Consider the following 17,742-nt stretch of genomic DNA (forward strand, 5'->3'; position numbering starts at 1 on the left):
CTACAATAATTTAAAGTTTAAAGGTTTAACATCTTAGTAACCCTTTTTTGTGTGCGATCATAATCATAACACAATGCAGGATAAAATCCATTCGCAACTGGCATTTATTCTTGAGGTAGCATATGAGATTTATTGTACAAGACAGATCTTTGTTCTGTGGAAGACATGGAGTGTACTCTTGAATAGTGAAATTATTCTTGATTATCAGGGTTCTTTTGTGTTTAATGTGGAAGGGTAACAACTTTTTTTCTTTTCTTTTTTTTTTGCCTTGCATCCCCACACAGTGTTCTGCAACCCGCCTACAAAAATTCAATTCACCCGTTTTTGTTGGCTGCTCAGTCGACTATGACCCGCTAAACATCAGCTCACCATTAACTGTCTCAACCCACACAAGAACAAGCCAAGCACACGGGTCAGCTGGAGCTAATGTTTGAGTCTCATTCTTTACCGGAATTCCAACAGAAATACCACGCAGACAAGCAGGACTCAAAGGACACAAGAAAACCAAACTTACAAGGAAAAAAAAACTTCACCCTGGCTGTTGAAGCCATGGAAACATACAAACTGAGCAGACATTCTCTAAGCTTCTGTTTGGAGAATAGCCTTAAAGGCTTATGTTAATAATAACACTTTATAGTGATGCCCAGTAAGAGACAAGTTGAATCATTTTAGCGGGTACCTGATAAAAAGCTTGGTTAATGCAATAAATCTGCTAGTTTACCCACACTGAGATACACAGAGATTTTGTTGTGACACGATACAGTATGACAGGACCTACAGCATTATTACCCATCACTTGCTGTGTCAGGCATGCTGTAAATTACTCTCCACTTCCACCGTTGCTCTTTTGATGTGATGCTTCTATCAGATGAAACATGCTGTTAGTGTCCTGATTGGCGCAATGGTTGGTGACATATTAGCCACACACATCACTGAATATCCACAAGAATATATTGATGTAACAATATAAGATGTTGGGGTCTTTTCTTTTTTTTTATGCTACGCTCTCTATCATGTCACGATGTCAGTTTGAATGATCATTTGAAAGTGTGGCTCAGTCTGCTGTCATAGAGCAGAAAAAGGCTACTTAGATCTATTGATCTCCTGTCCTTCCAGCTACTGCTAATCGGGTAGAGACATACCGTTGGTGTGCAGCTTCATTTTGCCTTTCACTACTGAAAAGTAACTCCAACAGTTGCTCAATTCATACCATTACTGACTATGCATGTCTTCTATAGTGGGTCGGACTGTACTTGATTATGCACAACAATAGAAGCGTGTTCATGGCACACACATGGATGTGTACGTGTACGCATGCATAAAGAGAACATTCAGATGGTAAAATGTATTGTGTGGTTTCAACACTTGACTGCAAGAATAATATGACATATTTACACGTCTTTCTTCTATTTAATAACAGCAGAATCGCTGGCCTTGAAGTACAGCTCATGGAGCCACTTACGTGTCCTTCTGAAAAGCCCATTCATGCAGAACATCTTTGGATTTCATAAGGAAAAAAACAAAACAAAACACACACACATTTGCATTGTGAAGCTTCTGGTGTAATTGCAAGGCTTGTTGGTGTGGCGTCATATCACCTGCTGCAAGTGGAAGGAAATAATTACTTGATGTGTTCGGGCCTGTTCAGGTTCGTGTTTGCATGGTGAAACTATTTGAGATGCACAACTGCATGTTTGACTGACATGTGACATGTAAATAAATGAATTATTGGGTTATTGCTAATTGTATTGTTTTTGAAGGCTGATTATGATGGTTATGATGGTGATGATGATGATGATGATGATGATGCAGATAAATGGGTCAGCAGAGGTACCATATCCCTATCTGACAACTGCAGTTGAGGCTTTGCTTTTTTAATATTATTTTTTTTCTTTTTAATAAATAGACAGTAGTTTAAATGTTCTTTTGTAGTTTGCCTGAGTGTAGAAAAGAAGGAGATGAGCACGACCGAGACAATCGGCCACATCCATCAGCTGAGTATTTGTCTCAGGTGAATAGATTTTTTAGATTCAAGATGCAATACGTCATTGCCATGTCAGCGTAGCTACAGTTAGTTGATCAGAATTTGTTTCACTGCTATACATCATCATGCCACTCAAGCACACACACACACAAACACACACAAAGTTGCCATAGCAGCTCATTCATATGTGACAGTGCCTCAATTTTGCATACCACCTCCAAACTCTCAAAGGCCCTGGTCAACATCATATCAAACCCCCCTGTAAAGTGCTTTCAAGCAGCTTTTTTGTGGTCTAATAGCAACTGCTTTTACTGAAGTGTTTTTTTAAATTTTTTTTAGCAAAGCTATGCATATATCACTCTCATTATGACTGTGATGCTCTGACGTTTCACTTAAATCAAATTATGACATTCAGTCATATTCTACCATAGTAGCAAAATCACACGATACATTCAAATCACAGTTTGTACACCTCAAAACACGGTTCCAGTGAAACTATATAAAAACATTACCTCTAAATGCAATAAACTAAATTCAAACATAAAGTAAAGCTCCTTATGTACGTGTAGGATTTTGAAAATTCTAACTCTATCAACTCCTAATGGTGTTTTCAAAAAAAGACATGGTGCCAGACAGCAGTCCATGCCAGAGAAAGTCCATTTGCTAAACTTTCAGATGTATTTGGGCTCCTTTTGATAGTTTCTTCAAAGTGGGTACCGGCCCTAAAAGGCGCTGTTCATCCTCACTGACTTGCTTTTCAAATCCCCTGACCATCTCAAAGTGGTGTTCTGTGAGTTCTGAAGCATATGCTGTATTGATTCAAGCCCATGTAGTACGCTTGCTTTTTTTTTTTTTTTTTTTTTTTTTGGAGCCCTGAAGATGGCGATTTGGTGTACCGTATGACTTGCAGTGTAAGATGGATGCCGAGGAACCGCAGTGCATTTTCACACTGGCACAAATAGCTGCTTATTTTCTGCAAAGTTCATAAGAATAGCAAGATAAAACATAAAATGAAAGCCCATTGTATTCCAATAATAAATGTTAAATAAAAACCAAAAGCTGAGAAGCTGCTTTTGTAGCTGTTACCTTTCTCTGTCCCAGGTGGCACATCAGGAAGCAGGGTAACATCAATACACTTCAGTCTTGGATCCATTTGTCTGTTGCAGAAGGTGGTAAAAAATAGCTCAGAACGGAGCGCGTGAGTATTTCACTGAAGCTCTTAAAATAGCCTCATTGCTACAGCAGTTCCAACAAATGCCAGCCAAGGCCAGGTGAGAGGAGACTGAGATTACACTTTGTGCTAAAGGCCAAAACATATACACTGGGGACGCTGAGAGGCTCAATGAGTAGGATGAAAATGTAAAACCCTTCGGCAAAGAGCGCATGAGCTTTTAATTATAGAACATTCTGGAGAATGGTCATCGCATCATTGAAAACATCCCCATCTTATTCTGCATAACAAAGTTATGGCTGAACATTTGTTTATGATCCCGCAGGCCATAGACGCTGGTGTCTTGGGGATGTTTAACCATTATTTTTTCTTAATCACAGACACACTAAAGAGCTTTTGCCACTTGTGTAAGTACTTTATTGTGACTTCTACTGTGCCCTTGAGCAAGGCCTTTAACCTCGAACACCTCTAACTGAGTGAGGCTGCTCAGTGTCCATCACAACAGATTGTAGGTGCACTGGGCAGCTTCCAGGTTTGAATGTGTGTAACTGTGAAAGTGTGATTAAAAAAGAAAAAGAAAAAAGAGGTCAGTGCTCTCAGCAAAATTAACTAAATAAATAATGACTTGAAAATGTTTGGAGGACTAATCACTTTTTTAACACAATCTAAGCCTTTACTCGTCAATTTAATATGTTTTTTTCTGTTCTAATTAGCTACTTGTAGTAATATAAATCTAACTTATTAAAGGTGTTTTGTTGTCGCGGCCTTGCGGTGGAAACCAGCTTACAGTTCCCAGTGAAAGCAATGAAAGGAGTAGCGGCTCATCAAAGACAGGTGGCGGAGATGAGACCGGAGAACAACACAACGGCGCATTGTCAACAAACAAGTAATGGCAGAGTAAAGTTAACGGTTCATCGAGATGATAACAGGATAACATTAACAATCTTTTTATCTTGCAGGTATTTCCCCATTGCAGCTCTCAACTTGTCTTTGAAGAAGTGAAATGAAAAAGCATACTATGTGCGTTATTGGCACTAAATACCTGCAAAAGCGAACTGCATATGCCGTGGATGTGGTTAAAGTTGAGGTTAAACCTCCTTACGAAGAAACTCCCCTGCATCCTTGACTAGAGGAGGATTCAGGAGCAGCTTTGGTCTAAACAACATCAGTTTCTAAGACAAGGAAGAAAAGGGGAACGAGCTAAATTAAATGTCTGCAGCCTACTGTAAAGCATTTTGACTCTGTCCTAGTCTGCAGGCAGAGTTACCAGCAAGCAACTGCACATTGAGAACCACACCCGGTATAACATGAGCACTGGATCAAGTGTGAAGTGCATTGTCTTTAAATTACACACAGGGATGACACTGTATCTAAGAGAATAGCGAAAGAATCAAAACTATACAAAGCTGTAAACTGCCCTAAAGTTCAGTGAACATACATCACATTGGAAAGCCATTTATAAACCTGTCAGCTCACAGACCAACCTCAGCCTGACTTTCATTACCACTGTTATTTGGGGTTCCTTGCTGTACTATGCCGTCTGCACAAAACAAGCTCAGTATCACCCCTTCTGTTCAGAAAAAAAAAAAAAAAAGCATGAACTTAGAGAGGCAACATCCCCAGTCTATTTTTGCAGTGTCCTCTATAAACCTCCTGCCGCAGCCTATGGCAAGGAAGTGTGAAGCTGAGCTTGGCGGCACTGCAGTGATGTGTGATGAAGGTTTAGATGAGGCCTGACCCACGTGTGTAACTGGTAGAGTTATGGATTGGTGGTTGTTTAGGTTTGTAAACTCAGAGGCAGGACGTGGTGAACAATCCCGGGGTCAGCTGTATGTTTCTTTGTTTGCATGCAAGTACGACAGTTAGCTCCAACGTCACACGAGGAGAGTCTGACATCAAACTCACATCGAACTCACTGACATGACATCCCGAGTCCAGACCAAGGTGTCCCTCCAAACTCTAGAAATCTCCTTAGATTGAAAACAATTCAATTCCGCCCACGAAAGACATCTGCTGTGCTGACCTCTGACCCAGTTAGCGACTCACTCCTCCATAGTGAAGCCTCACTGCTCCCCATGCACTCTTTTTTTTTTTGTTTTGTTTTTTGTTTTTACAGCTCTCTGTCACTGCTCAGTTTATTTTAGAAGGTGGATCAGGACCCCATTACCCCACTCACTTTCTGCTACCCACCCCTTTTTTTATTAGCACCATAATGGCACAGATACATTATCAGAGCTAATCAGAGTCAAATGAAGAAAAGTAGTGGAGTGAGACTGCAGCAATTGCCTTTTTTTCTCCCCTCCCTTGCAGTGCTGCCTTACTGACAGACTCGTGTTAAACTTTTCCAACCTCTTTCTCTCGACTTTTTTTCTACCCCTCTTATTTCATTTTCTCCCCCTAAGCCCCCTCCTTGTTTTCTTGCTCTCCATTTTCGGTCCTGATGTTTGTCCTTTCTTAGACTTTCTCCTTCCTCTCACATCTCTTTTCTCTGTGTCTCTTCTCTTTCTCTCTCTCCTCCACATCTTTCTCCCTTTTTTTCCTCAGGGATTGCCTGTTTGATATTCTGCTTGTGTGGCAGGGCGGCAGGATGGATTAGAGCATGGACAGGCCCCACAAACCACCCCGATCCACAGGACAGCTTTTCAATCACTCCTCCAATGCTGTTCCACCTATATAAATACAACCACAGGGAGGGAGCCACAGATCAAGAGGGGGAAAAAAAAGTGAAAATAATAGAGAGGGATAAAAACAAACAGGAAAGGACAAATGTAGAATTTTATGAAGTAGCTGCGCAAACAGGTTGAAATATGCCAGGACCTGAGAGTAACATGTCCCACTTCTTGTGTTTGAGCATATCACGCGTCTGCAGGCACTGTTTGGAACACAAACCAGCTCAAAGAGAGAACAATGGCTCATTTGCACCTGTAATGGCTCGCAGCAGTTTGTGTTTCACAATGGATGGCCTGCAGAGGTGTCCCTTTGGCTTTGTTCGAAAGTACAAATTTGTTTTTGTTTTTTTTTTTCCTCTCTCCCTGTGTGTTTATAATGTGCCACCTTGATCCTCAGGACCTTTCCCATTTAGACAAGAATTACAGATCCCACATGTGGGTAAACAGAATTACTGTGCCTCCACAGCCTTTTTTTTTTTAATTTAATTTAATTTTTTTTTGGATCAATAGGGTGATCTTCCAAGCCCGACATTAGGGGGCATTATAAAAAGGTTACAAATGAGTGTTTAGTCCATTGCACTCTCCTCAGGTACTCGGAGAGTATCGACCCACTGTGGCTCATCAAAATGTTTTGTTGCAATAGTGACACTTGAACAGTAATCACCTTCCAAAGGTGTGATAGTAAAATGCTGTGTAATTGTCGTAGTTTAAAATGACTAATGCTGTCAAATGCCCTAATAGCATTAGGTTGTGACTGTGTGTCATCAGTAGGAATTACAAAAGAGCGGTTGAATCAAACTGTTATTTTCCTACATCTGCATTGGCTTGACATGAGGATAAAATGCACACTTTGGAATCTGTCTACTCATCGGTGAAGCCTGTTATCTTTTATAGGAACTCAACTTTATTTATTAGATAAGCTGAAAAAAAGTTGTTGTGGGGCTTTGACACAGTCCCATTTACATCTGGAGACCATTACAATCTTTTCTGAAATAAATAAATATTGAATTAGATTTGAAACACAAGATTTTCTGTTTACAGGCTTCCGAGTTGGGATTGAATCACTTTACATGTAAAAAAAACAGTTTAGATTTATTTCATTGACTGATTATTGACTGTTCTATAGTAACATTTTGACTGATTACCATTAAGATTTCTCAGTTTTTGTCATTTATCTTGAACTGTGTGTTTCCGGCAGCTTTATATTTTGATAAATTTGCAAAATGATAAGTCAGACTTACAGATGAGTTTGTCCTTTAAAAAGGGATAACTGTGAGGGAAAGACAGATTAAATAAAAGACAGAAGTGAATGCATAGAAAGTCTTAAAATGTCAGATGGGTCTGTTGGCCAAGCTGATCGATGGTCAAACGACATCCCCAAAAATCCTGTAACGGTGGTTATCCAGATATACTTTGTGCTTATCATGACGAGGACATTTTTTTTTGGAGATGAATCCAAAAGTTTCCCATCATTTTCCAAGCCTTCAGGGCATGGACAGTTGTTGATGGGCAGCAGAGCTGGCAGGAGAACAGACACTTGAGGCTTCATTTCAGTGATGCAATCACAAAAACCAGCATAAAGTGCCAGATCAAATATGGAAGGACAATGAGGGTGCATTCAAGTGCACTTGCTTTTTAAAGTTCATATGCAGTAGATGTAGCACACTGTGTTCTAAAGAAGCAGTCTGGAGCAGTGGAATTTACTATAAATCATAGGCGTAGAATGATTATCCAGGATGCAAGTAATATTATTCATTTCATATTTTGGACAGTGAGAGCGGTGAAGGACAAAAAGTGGCTCATGGCTCCAAACTGACTTCTCCACAAAGGAATATGGTCATCCAAGAATGGCAGCGCACAAAGAGGTGGCCTTACAGTCCAAATCTCCGACCAAGGGCACGTGATTTGCCTGTCTAGATGAATCATTGAAAGTCCAGTCAAAATCAAAATAAATAAATAAATAAAAGAGACATTTTTGCTTATTGGCTCAAGTTTGCTTTACTAAAGTGATTAATGCATTTAATTAAATTTGGTTTTGTTTCAAGCAAAAATAATTCTGCTGCTGCCAGAACTGAGTAAAGCAATAATTTGTTTAGAGATCCCCTTCAGGCACATTTAAGATGTGCAAAATAACTGTCTCTTTTAATATATTAACATGTTTTACTATATGAAAAAACAAACTGTACTGTTTTATCCTTTCCTCATAGGATTGGCTGCATTAAAGCACAACCTTTAACTGTGAAATAAAGAATGAACATGATCATGTTTTATTTATTAGGAGAGATATTTTTATTTACTTTTTTATTTTTTATTTTTTTTTAATACTCATTTGATTCACTGCAATTTGTGATAAATTACCTATCAGTATGTGTACAATTCTGGAGCCTGAGCACTGGCTTCACCTTCAGATGGCGCAAGAAAACTGATCTGCTCATAATATCAGACCGCCATTATTATCACCACATGCTTGAGTGGATAAAATCATTATTGTTGCCGTGTAGTGATTTTCCATTGAGGTAAATACATACAAAATGCAAACCTCACTGTCATCTTGAAATATTGCATTGCATGAGATTTTGAAGGTGAGCTGAGTTATTAAACTGTGGCGTAATAACCCGCTGAAAGCCCTCATGCATGCCCACACACGCTGCTGTACACTTAACAAGTATGAATTAGTTCCCCGCAATAAGTATGTCTTATGCTGGAAAGTTGATTTTATCGCTCACATTGACGCCTTGACACTGTTTATCACACAGCAGAAGAACTCTGATGCGTGAGCCAGCCAGCCATCCACCTCTGTTAGTGACAGCTCATATGCGACACTCAGTGCTCTTCCCCAGGGCACCGGAGGGCTAATGAAAGATGCGATGTCTCGGAGTGACTGGGTAACCTCTAATCCTGAATATATGAAAGAGCCTCAGTAATATTATAATGTTTTGCCCTTCCCACCTTTGAAAGACAGTTCTGGGCAGGCTTCTTCTGGCACCACATCGCTGAAGAATTCATGGACGTATTTACATACATTAGTGCTGGTTCAAGTGTTTGGTGTTGTGTGTTTTATTTCAAACTGTTAAATATTATGCGAGAACAGCTTTATTTGTTACACCTCAGTTTCCCCCCAATCACATTTGTGGTCTTTCTGCTCTGTTGCCTGCGAGGCTGGATTGCTGACCAGCAAAGTGGGCAACTGACCCAGGATCCCTGTGTGCTGTGGTGATGTGTTTAATTGCAGATTAGTTTGGTCGTGTGCATCACTAAATTACAATATCAAATGAAATGACAAGGGCCTTTAGCCAGGTCCTGCATTAACCTGGAAGCCCCTTTTTTATGGAGGAGTCAGCATCTTGTTTACCACCCATGATAAGGGGGTGCACAGGTTAGGTGAAGTGAAAAGTATGAATACGAACATGAGTGGATTTGTCTGTCTGTATGCTTTTGCCTTGTGACAGAACCCACCTTTCACTCAGCCTGTGCTGGACCAGGCTACAGCCCCTGTGACCCTGAACAGGATGCATCCTTCAAATCTGACATACAGTAGCATTGTAAATGTCACTGCACCCAACATGTAACTGCACACGCACAAGCACCAAGCACCATAAAATGTAATGCTTGATATGAAGCCTATTTACAAAATCTTACATTGTTATGTGGTTTTTTTTTTGTTTGTTTTTTTGTTTTTTGGGGGGGGGGTTTATTTGTTTGTCTAGCTTTTACATTATTACTGTACATACAAAATGAATGCTTTTATAAAGAAACATGGATATGACACGATAGATGGGAGTATACTGTGATAGAAACAAGCATACTGTGTGGCATTTAAACACCCTTTGCAAACTGTGTTTATCTGGCTGCTGAGGTAACTGGCAGAAATGAGTGACTGAGGGCATACGATCAGAAACCTGGACTCGTTCACAGTCATGTGGTTTCTCATGTTACATACATACGGTTATGCATCTTTAGCAGCTTGGATTTTAAAATATGTTTTTTTAACAGCACTAGTTCAAAACATGTATTTAAGCTCGTCAAATATTTACAATAATGAGCGTCCTCCTTCACCCAATGTGCATACTGTACATTCAAATTCTGAAGACGAACTGATTCTCTCTCTTTCTCACACCATTTACCCTCCCATCTTCAGCCATTACTGTCATCAGACTGGAGCTCTCTGACTTTGATAGTGCATGAACATGTCCTGTGCTGAAGTGTTAAGGGCAGGAGGGAGTCAGTGACTGATGTGGAGAGCAGCCACGCTCCCCCCCAGTGTCAGGCAGTGATTGATGTTCAAAGAATGGTCCAAAAACCCATGACCAACTCGCCTCACAGCCAGAGGCACCTTACTCTTTCCCCCATATGAAAGTGATACTTGCAGAGATATGAAATAACTATTACATGCAGCTATGTTCGAATGTCTCTGATCTGAACTGAAGTTCCCTTTAGATTTGAATAAAATTAATAAAACACATCATTGAGAGATATTACCGTCCGCCGTCCACTGTCATTGGAATTTTGACATTTGAAAAAATTTGCATTTGTTATTGCAGTTAAAAGTATGTCCTCTGTTGTTTGCATTGTTTAATACACTGGATAAGCACCAAGATATAAACCATGCAAACACATTAAAATTGTATGATCCATTTTATATATAAATCAAAATGGGCTAATTTGTGTTTTGTGTTTTTTGTCTCATGTACATAAGGTCATTTGTTCTCCCGGTTCCTCTTATATCTGACCTTCACGAGCAGGCAAATATCCATCTGTCTTCCCTGCTGCAATGAGTGGTTGAGGTTACACAAAAAAAAGAAAAAAAAATGTTATGGATAAATGAAATGCCTCTGTCAACAATGCTATTTTTACATGGGTGGTCGTTTCGATTAAAATGTCATTGCCTCTGTTCATTTTCTTTGATGTTTCTGTTGAACTTTACACACTTGACTTGTTCTGTCCATAAAATATGAATTATCCTCACTGGATTCACAAGACCTCCTTGTGTATCTACATGCACATGTGACTGCACACACAAGCAGACCTCACGTTAACACACTGTTCCCACTGTGAGCTCGTCTGTGACGTTTATAGCGAAAGGGAAAGGAAAAAACAAGGTGATGCAGTATGTAGTGTATGATTACAGGACAAAATTTTATAAAATATATTATAAAAAGAATATATATATATATATATATATATATATATATATATATATATACTGTATATTACAAAATGAAAAATAAAGTTTACCTAAAAGTATGTTTGGCTGACGACCAATGTAGTGGATGTCCCTGGCCTGGCATCAGTCACAAACTATTAAAAGAGTTTGCATAAGGACATTAAGAGTCCATGGACCCAAAGGTTTCTGCCCTCCTGCAATTAAACTATCCAACAGACAGGAAACACAGACAAAGGATCCTTCATTCAAAAAACACCAGCTTTTTAAACTTCAGTAAGACGTATGGCCAGCTCCAGAGAATCAACTAAATGGACATATGGCAAAATGGGAGTAAACAACTGAGATCTCCACAGAATGAAAAGAAGCTCCTTCTATAACAATAAAACATCCTCTCTGATTGATATTTCACTGTTGCTTCCTCCAGGGAAGGTAATGTTAAAATTAACTGTGCTCATCACCAGAGACTGAATCTTCATATACACACACACACACACACACACACACACACATCCATACAAATGTTTCTCCTCTTTCTCTTCCCCTCTTTAGATAACACTCATAACTCACAAGCCTCATTCCTGAGACTCAGTAACATGAGATTTCTTCTTTTCAAAGATATATCTGAATTAATATGTGTTCTACTATTCAGTAACCAGCTGTTACTATTACTCAACAAATATTTTTATGTAAATCAGTTCAATCCCCAGATCTACACCATTTAGAAAGGTGGAAGTTTCAAATGTAAAGTTGTAAAGTTTCTATACAAGGTAACAGACATTAAACTTTTAGAAATGTGTGTATTTATTATTATTATTAACCAAATCAAAAGACTGGTATTTTTTTAGGGTCCATCTTGGACCCATTAGGACCCATTTTGTTCTGTTATTTAGTCATTAACCACTTGCAGTGTGTTTAAATTTTGAATGATGTACTGATACAAAATTCATGATGATATTGTTTCTTTCCTTTCACTAATATTAATAATACAGGTTTATACATCATTTTATTTAGTGTTTTAGTGGGTCATGGTGGAAGATGTGCAACTTTTGCATGTTTACTGTAGGAAAATGATTCACGTCTCCAGTTGAAACAAAGGGAGAAGACAGGACAACCACCACTGAGATGTGCACCGCCACCCAGGGAAATAAAACTGCAGGAATCCTGTGCAGCTTCCTTTCTGACTGTTTTCTATTTTGTCATTTTGCATTTCTTTTCCCTTCTGTGTTGCTTTTCTGTCGTTTTTGTCGGCTTCTTTTCTTCTTTCTTGCCACGAGTTTTCCAAGTAACCTTTACTTCTTGGACACGTGTGATCTTTTTTGGGTCATCTGGCCGACGCCAATATACCCTGTAAAGTTTCCTAGTGAAAGTTAAGTGCCGTAATAGGTGCTTTCTTTCGCATCAACTCGATCGACCCTGATGACAAGATCTGTCTATGACCACCTACAGAGAAATCAACAATGGTTCCAACAGAGAAAAGCCTGCTGTCTTCCAAGCTCAGCTGAGAGAGAGAGAGCAGGAGGAGCCACTAGCCCGGTGACTACACATCATCTCCACGGAGACAACCACCAGAGCCCATCATGAAGGAAGTTCCCAGCTTCCAGCACCAACTACTGCGGGTTCCAACCAGGAAAAATTTCATGACTGGGTTGGTGTCAAGATAAAAATAACATTTTAATAATCCACATTTCATAGAAATCTCAGTATTAATTAGTAGTATGGCCATATAGTAAAAAGGTTAATCATATTCTCTCCCATCATTACCCAATTCATTATACGGTTAATTTTATCAGCTATTGATCAACACTGTTCTTTTGCTCCACTTTGCCTCTTGGTGATTAACAGTCATTGCATTTACCCTGTATTAGGAGTTATTACTAAGACATTTATTTATTTAAACTCAATCGGTGTCCTGTTGCACTCCCTTTAAGTAGAGATCGGAGATCAATTGAGTCGAGAACTCGGGGCTTCTGGTATTAGACTGATTGGATTCACTGTATTAAAAAATATTTCCTCTTCAGAGGTGGTGCCCCCCTAAACGAGCGCATTCGAATAAAACCCAATAAAAAGGCTTCACGCTACACCAAAATGGGCATTTTGTATGGGAATTGTGTTGTCACGCATTTGAAAACAACTATATTTTCTGAGCTTATCACACATTAAAAAGTTTTACCCAATTCACCAGCTCCAAATGATTACTTGCTAATTTTATGCTCACTGTTGAACACAATTCACAAAGTGCATTAATTTACCCCAGCAACACAACTGTGAAAACATAGAAATTAAAAAATAGGGCTGCATCCAAGGAAGGAATAAATGGAAAGGGACCTAAGAGAGGAAGATGAGAATGCTTGTGCATTCTTTGATAGGGCGGCGGAAACAAATGTCTATGGCAGATATGGGCTGAGAAGTCTTCTTAAGATTGACACAGGTAAGTGGTAACACGCAAGCAGGGGTGCCGTGTCAATTAAGGTGCATAGAAGACCGCTGTCTGTCTGCGAGAATCTCATTAACACCAAGGTCATTTTCATCAGGCCCCCAAGCTGTCGTTATTTTCATATTACCAGCAGGGCCTCAAATAAAAAGGCGTATTGAGCATGCATTTGCAAACCTCTGGATTGTATGCAGATCCTGAGTTACAGGTGCAAATGCAGACGGTGCATGTAGAGATACAAAACACAATGTCATTCAGCTGCTACCACGACCACTCCCATACACACAACCCATTTAGCCACACACATGCCATATAATAGATGTTTAAATAGCTGTTTCCCAAGAGGGATTTTAAAAATGCAGAGCAGGTAGCAGGTGCTTGTTAAAATTAATATTGCAATTGTGTTTATGCAAAACAATTTTATCAGTGATTGCACATGGTTCCATGAGACTTAAATGGCTTCATAACTACTTGTACCTCTGCAACCTGTCCACTAATGCAAACCTACCTACTACCAAAGATATGTCACTAAAAAGCTGCAGAAGTAAAAGACTAAAAGATTTGTTCTCATCATGGTCGGTATATGCACAGCGTTTTCTCCCCCGACGTACTCACTGCATTTTTCTATCTTTTTAGCCTTTCCTTTTACATTCTGTTAAATGTTTTATCAGATTTTATGTGTGCATACATGTATGAACACACAGTATATGTAGCGTGTAAAAAGGCAATAAGGGAAACTTAAATCCATTGAGACATACACACTTAAGGAACTGTCTAAGATGTCAAGCACAATCTTAGCTACAGTTTAACATCCTGCCTTTAACCTCTGCATCAAGCATGTGGAGGATAAACAGTTAATTGCTTGAGTGAGCCTGAATGGTTGGTGCACAAGCAGCCTGGAGTGCCTTTATCACTGATTGTGAATAGTTTCAACAGCCGGTGTTTCCTTATATCTTCTGACACGGAGCCCTTTCCTGTCTCTCCCATGTTATTGGAAAGCGCTGATGGGAAATATATAACAGCCCGACACGGTAACTGCCACCTCTGCGCCCTAAGCTGAGCTCTCACTCCACTGTCAAGATCTAGAAGACAAAAAGCCTCTTGTTACGGTGCCTAGGTGCATGACTACAGCTCAATTTGTTTGCAGGAGACAGACTTTCAAAGAGCGAGAGTCACCTGCCTGCATCCCTTTGCTCTGCTTGCTCTTTCTCTGAATTGTCACTCAACCTCTTTCCCTCTCCTCCTGTTAGTTTTGCCTTTGTCTCTCTATGGATATTCCTGAATGGTTTGTGCCTACAGGCAGCCGTTCCACTTGTTTATCCCTTTCTCTTTCAATAACAGAATGCGCAGGACAGATCCAAACGCTAGTTGACAATACAGCCAAATCCACTCTCTTCCAGATTCCATCAAGCACTCAAGTCTGTGCCCCGCTCGTATTTTAAACCTAAAGTGTACAGATGTGGAACGGCATGGGTAACTCACACTGATTTATGCCAGTAAAGTCATATTACTGTCCAATTTATTTAATTTATTTAACAAGATAAATTTGGCTCGGAGTGCATTACATTGCTATTATGTCTTACTAGGCTGTAGTACCAGTCCTACTGAATACACTGAATGCAGAAACACACGTCAAAATATATGGAAAAGGACAAGAGTCAGCCCAACATTTGATTATTTTGGATTCTGACCTGGGAGGACCAGTACCATCCTACCTGCATGTCTGTGAGGTATATGTTTTGGTTTTAACAGTGGCAGTACTTTGAGATCTTATTTGACAGACTGGAAAACCCTGGCAGAGATTTGAACTGGTAGCAAAAAAGCTAGTAGCAGGAGTTTGGTCTGATGTTTCCACCAGGGGAAAGATCATGTCACGGAAAAAATCGATAGGTTTCTCTCTTTTTGGAATAAGACAACACAACAAAAAAGCTGGGGCAGATGTAGAGAAATGTTTATGGGGCGGCAAGAGGGTGGCATGGACACTTTATGGAGATTTTAATCGCAAACTGTCACATATATCAATGTTTGCTAGGAAAAGTCTCCAAATAAAGATATTTGACCTGAAAAACATTACATTAAAATGGCACATGAGTGAAGTATTGAATAGAATAATATAAAGGCTGCATTAGAAATCAATACATTTTTTTCATTGAACATCTCTTTAGCTAGAATGTGGCAGGAACAGATCATTAAATTATTTGAATTAATTCACACTTTTTAACATGTTATTTTTAAGATTCAGTTACTAAACTATTAAATTTTTCCTTGAATACGTGTACGACTTTATATGTTTCTACATTTTTCTAATCATTATTATTACTTGTTACCAGTAGCTTTTTTACGCATAAACTTCCTCTTTGTAACAAAGCAATTTCCCTGAACCTGTGGTATAAGTGCAAAGTGCAAGTGCTCTCCGGTACTGAGCTTTGACAGAACTGTCACTGGATTGCTGACTAACGTGCCTCTTAGTTTGGGGTTTTCAAGCGAGTGATTTTAGTGCTTTTGAAACTGGGTGCTTTTGTATGTTGCACTTGCATGACTGATCTAAAATGTGGACATGTTTGTCTGCAGAGATGTTGGTGGCTGTGGGCATTTTGAATTTAGTCAGGTTTGGTCTGACCTTCCCACAATCAAACAGGGGTTACTATTATTAAACAAAACAGGCTTCAGTAAAACAACCCCCGCCACTATCCATCTGTGGTCGTACTGTATTTCTACTAGTCGAAGTTGGCAACCATACACACACATTTAGCAGGAAAAAAATCCATCAGCAGTTGTTGCATGCAGCTGGGACTGAGTGAGGCTGTAGAGAAAGCTGCTGGGGCTGAGAGAAAACACAGTAAGCTGCTACTCGCTGCAGGGACGGCTAGTGGCAGCTGGGTGAAATCGGCCTGTTACCAACCCTGTGACCTCTCTCGGCCCCTGGCACCCCTCTGTGGCAAGGCGGTTTGTTTGTTTCTTATTTTATGGGGATGAAATCTGGGGGAGGGCTAGAACCTAGGAGTCATCTCGTGCTGCATTCACCTACACTCTGACATTGGATTTTCAATCTTGTAAATCTGACCAGCCATAATGTTTCAATTACGTATGGTGTGGATCCAATTCTGACAAAAAGTGTGGCAGTTCAGAAATTTATTTGAGTTACTTTCATCAGAGAAAAACAATTGGATTGATAAACATTGAAATTAATATCTTAGTTGGAAACTCATTGGGAGGATCCCAGCTTACATTACAAGGATCCATTTGCCAACATTGCAAAACAAATACAAACTCACAAAAAGTATTTTTCACTTATGTCTGGTGGTTTCGAGCTGTTCAGATTTCATTTGCCCATTTCTGATGAATCCATCTTTAATATTTCTACTGCCACCCAAATACAATGGGAATGAATTATAGTTTGTTTGTGATGCAGCTTTGAAACATCTAATTTATTTTTTGTTTATTTGTCTCTTTACAGAAATTGTCCCAATTACTCAGGATAATCCAGAGAACAACTTTAATTGGAAATACTTATTACTAAAGAAATAGCCCTCCTGAAGTCATTTTAGAGTAAGATCTGTAGCATTATTGCAATAAGAAATTTTTCTTTTCAGTTTTTTCATGCGATTTTTTAGTACTTTGGGCACCACAGACAAAATTCCATTCTCCTCCATTGTATTGGGGATGGTAGCAGAAAGATCGATATCTCAAAACCTGGACTACAATAGCATGTAAGTAAGTGAGTGAATAGATTTAAATACACTCAACAAATCCATAGTTGCCATTTATTGTACAAAGCAAGAAGTTAAATCTATAATTTACACCTGTACTCTTTTAAAATAGAGTTAAGTATTAAAAAACACCAAAAATCTCCCTGATTTCTTTGGGAAAGTAATTTAATTTTAATAATTCCAAAATGCCTGATAATTCAAATAAACACAGAGTGTGATATTTATTTAGCTAGCATTAACAAAAGACTGAGATAAATTGGTGTTGACCAAATGGTTATTGACTTGAAGGCATTATAAATGGTGATCTGCCATTTGATTAATACAAACTGGTTTCCAACAACAAATGGATGAAATACACTTTCAGTGTTGATAGTTTAAAGTGTGCAACTGTGTCTCCTTGAAATGACGTCTTTATACAACTAAACTGCAAAAGCAACATAATCAAACAACTGTCACACCAAAGACAAGGCTTCCCTAAGCTTAACATAGTGCTGTGAGTGTCTTAATGTAAAGCTGCAGGCCCTACAAGAGGCTCTTATACTGTAAGATTGGATATTTTGGCGGGAAAAACAACAAAAACAACCCATATTGCTGTAGTGGATCTGGCTGTATT

Source organism: Seriola lalandi, unplaced genomic scaffold (genome assembly GCF_002814215.2).
Source record: "Seriola lalandi dorsalis isolate HSWRI2012SDOR001 ecotype SW California unplaced genomic scaffold, Sedor1 jcf7180002052034, whole genome shotgun sequence".
Taxonomy (NCBI): domain Eukaryota; kingdom Metazoa; phylum Chordata; class Actinopteri; order Carangiformes; family Carangidae; genus Seriola; species Seriola lalandi.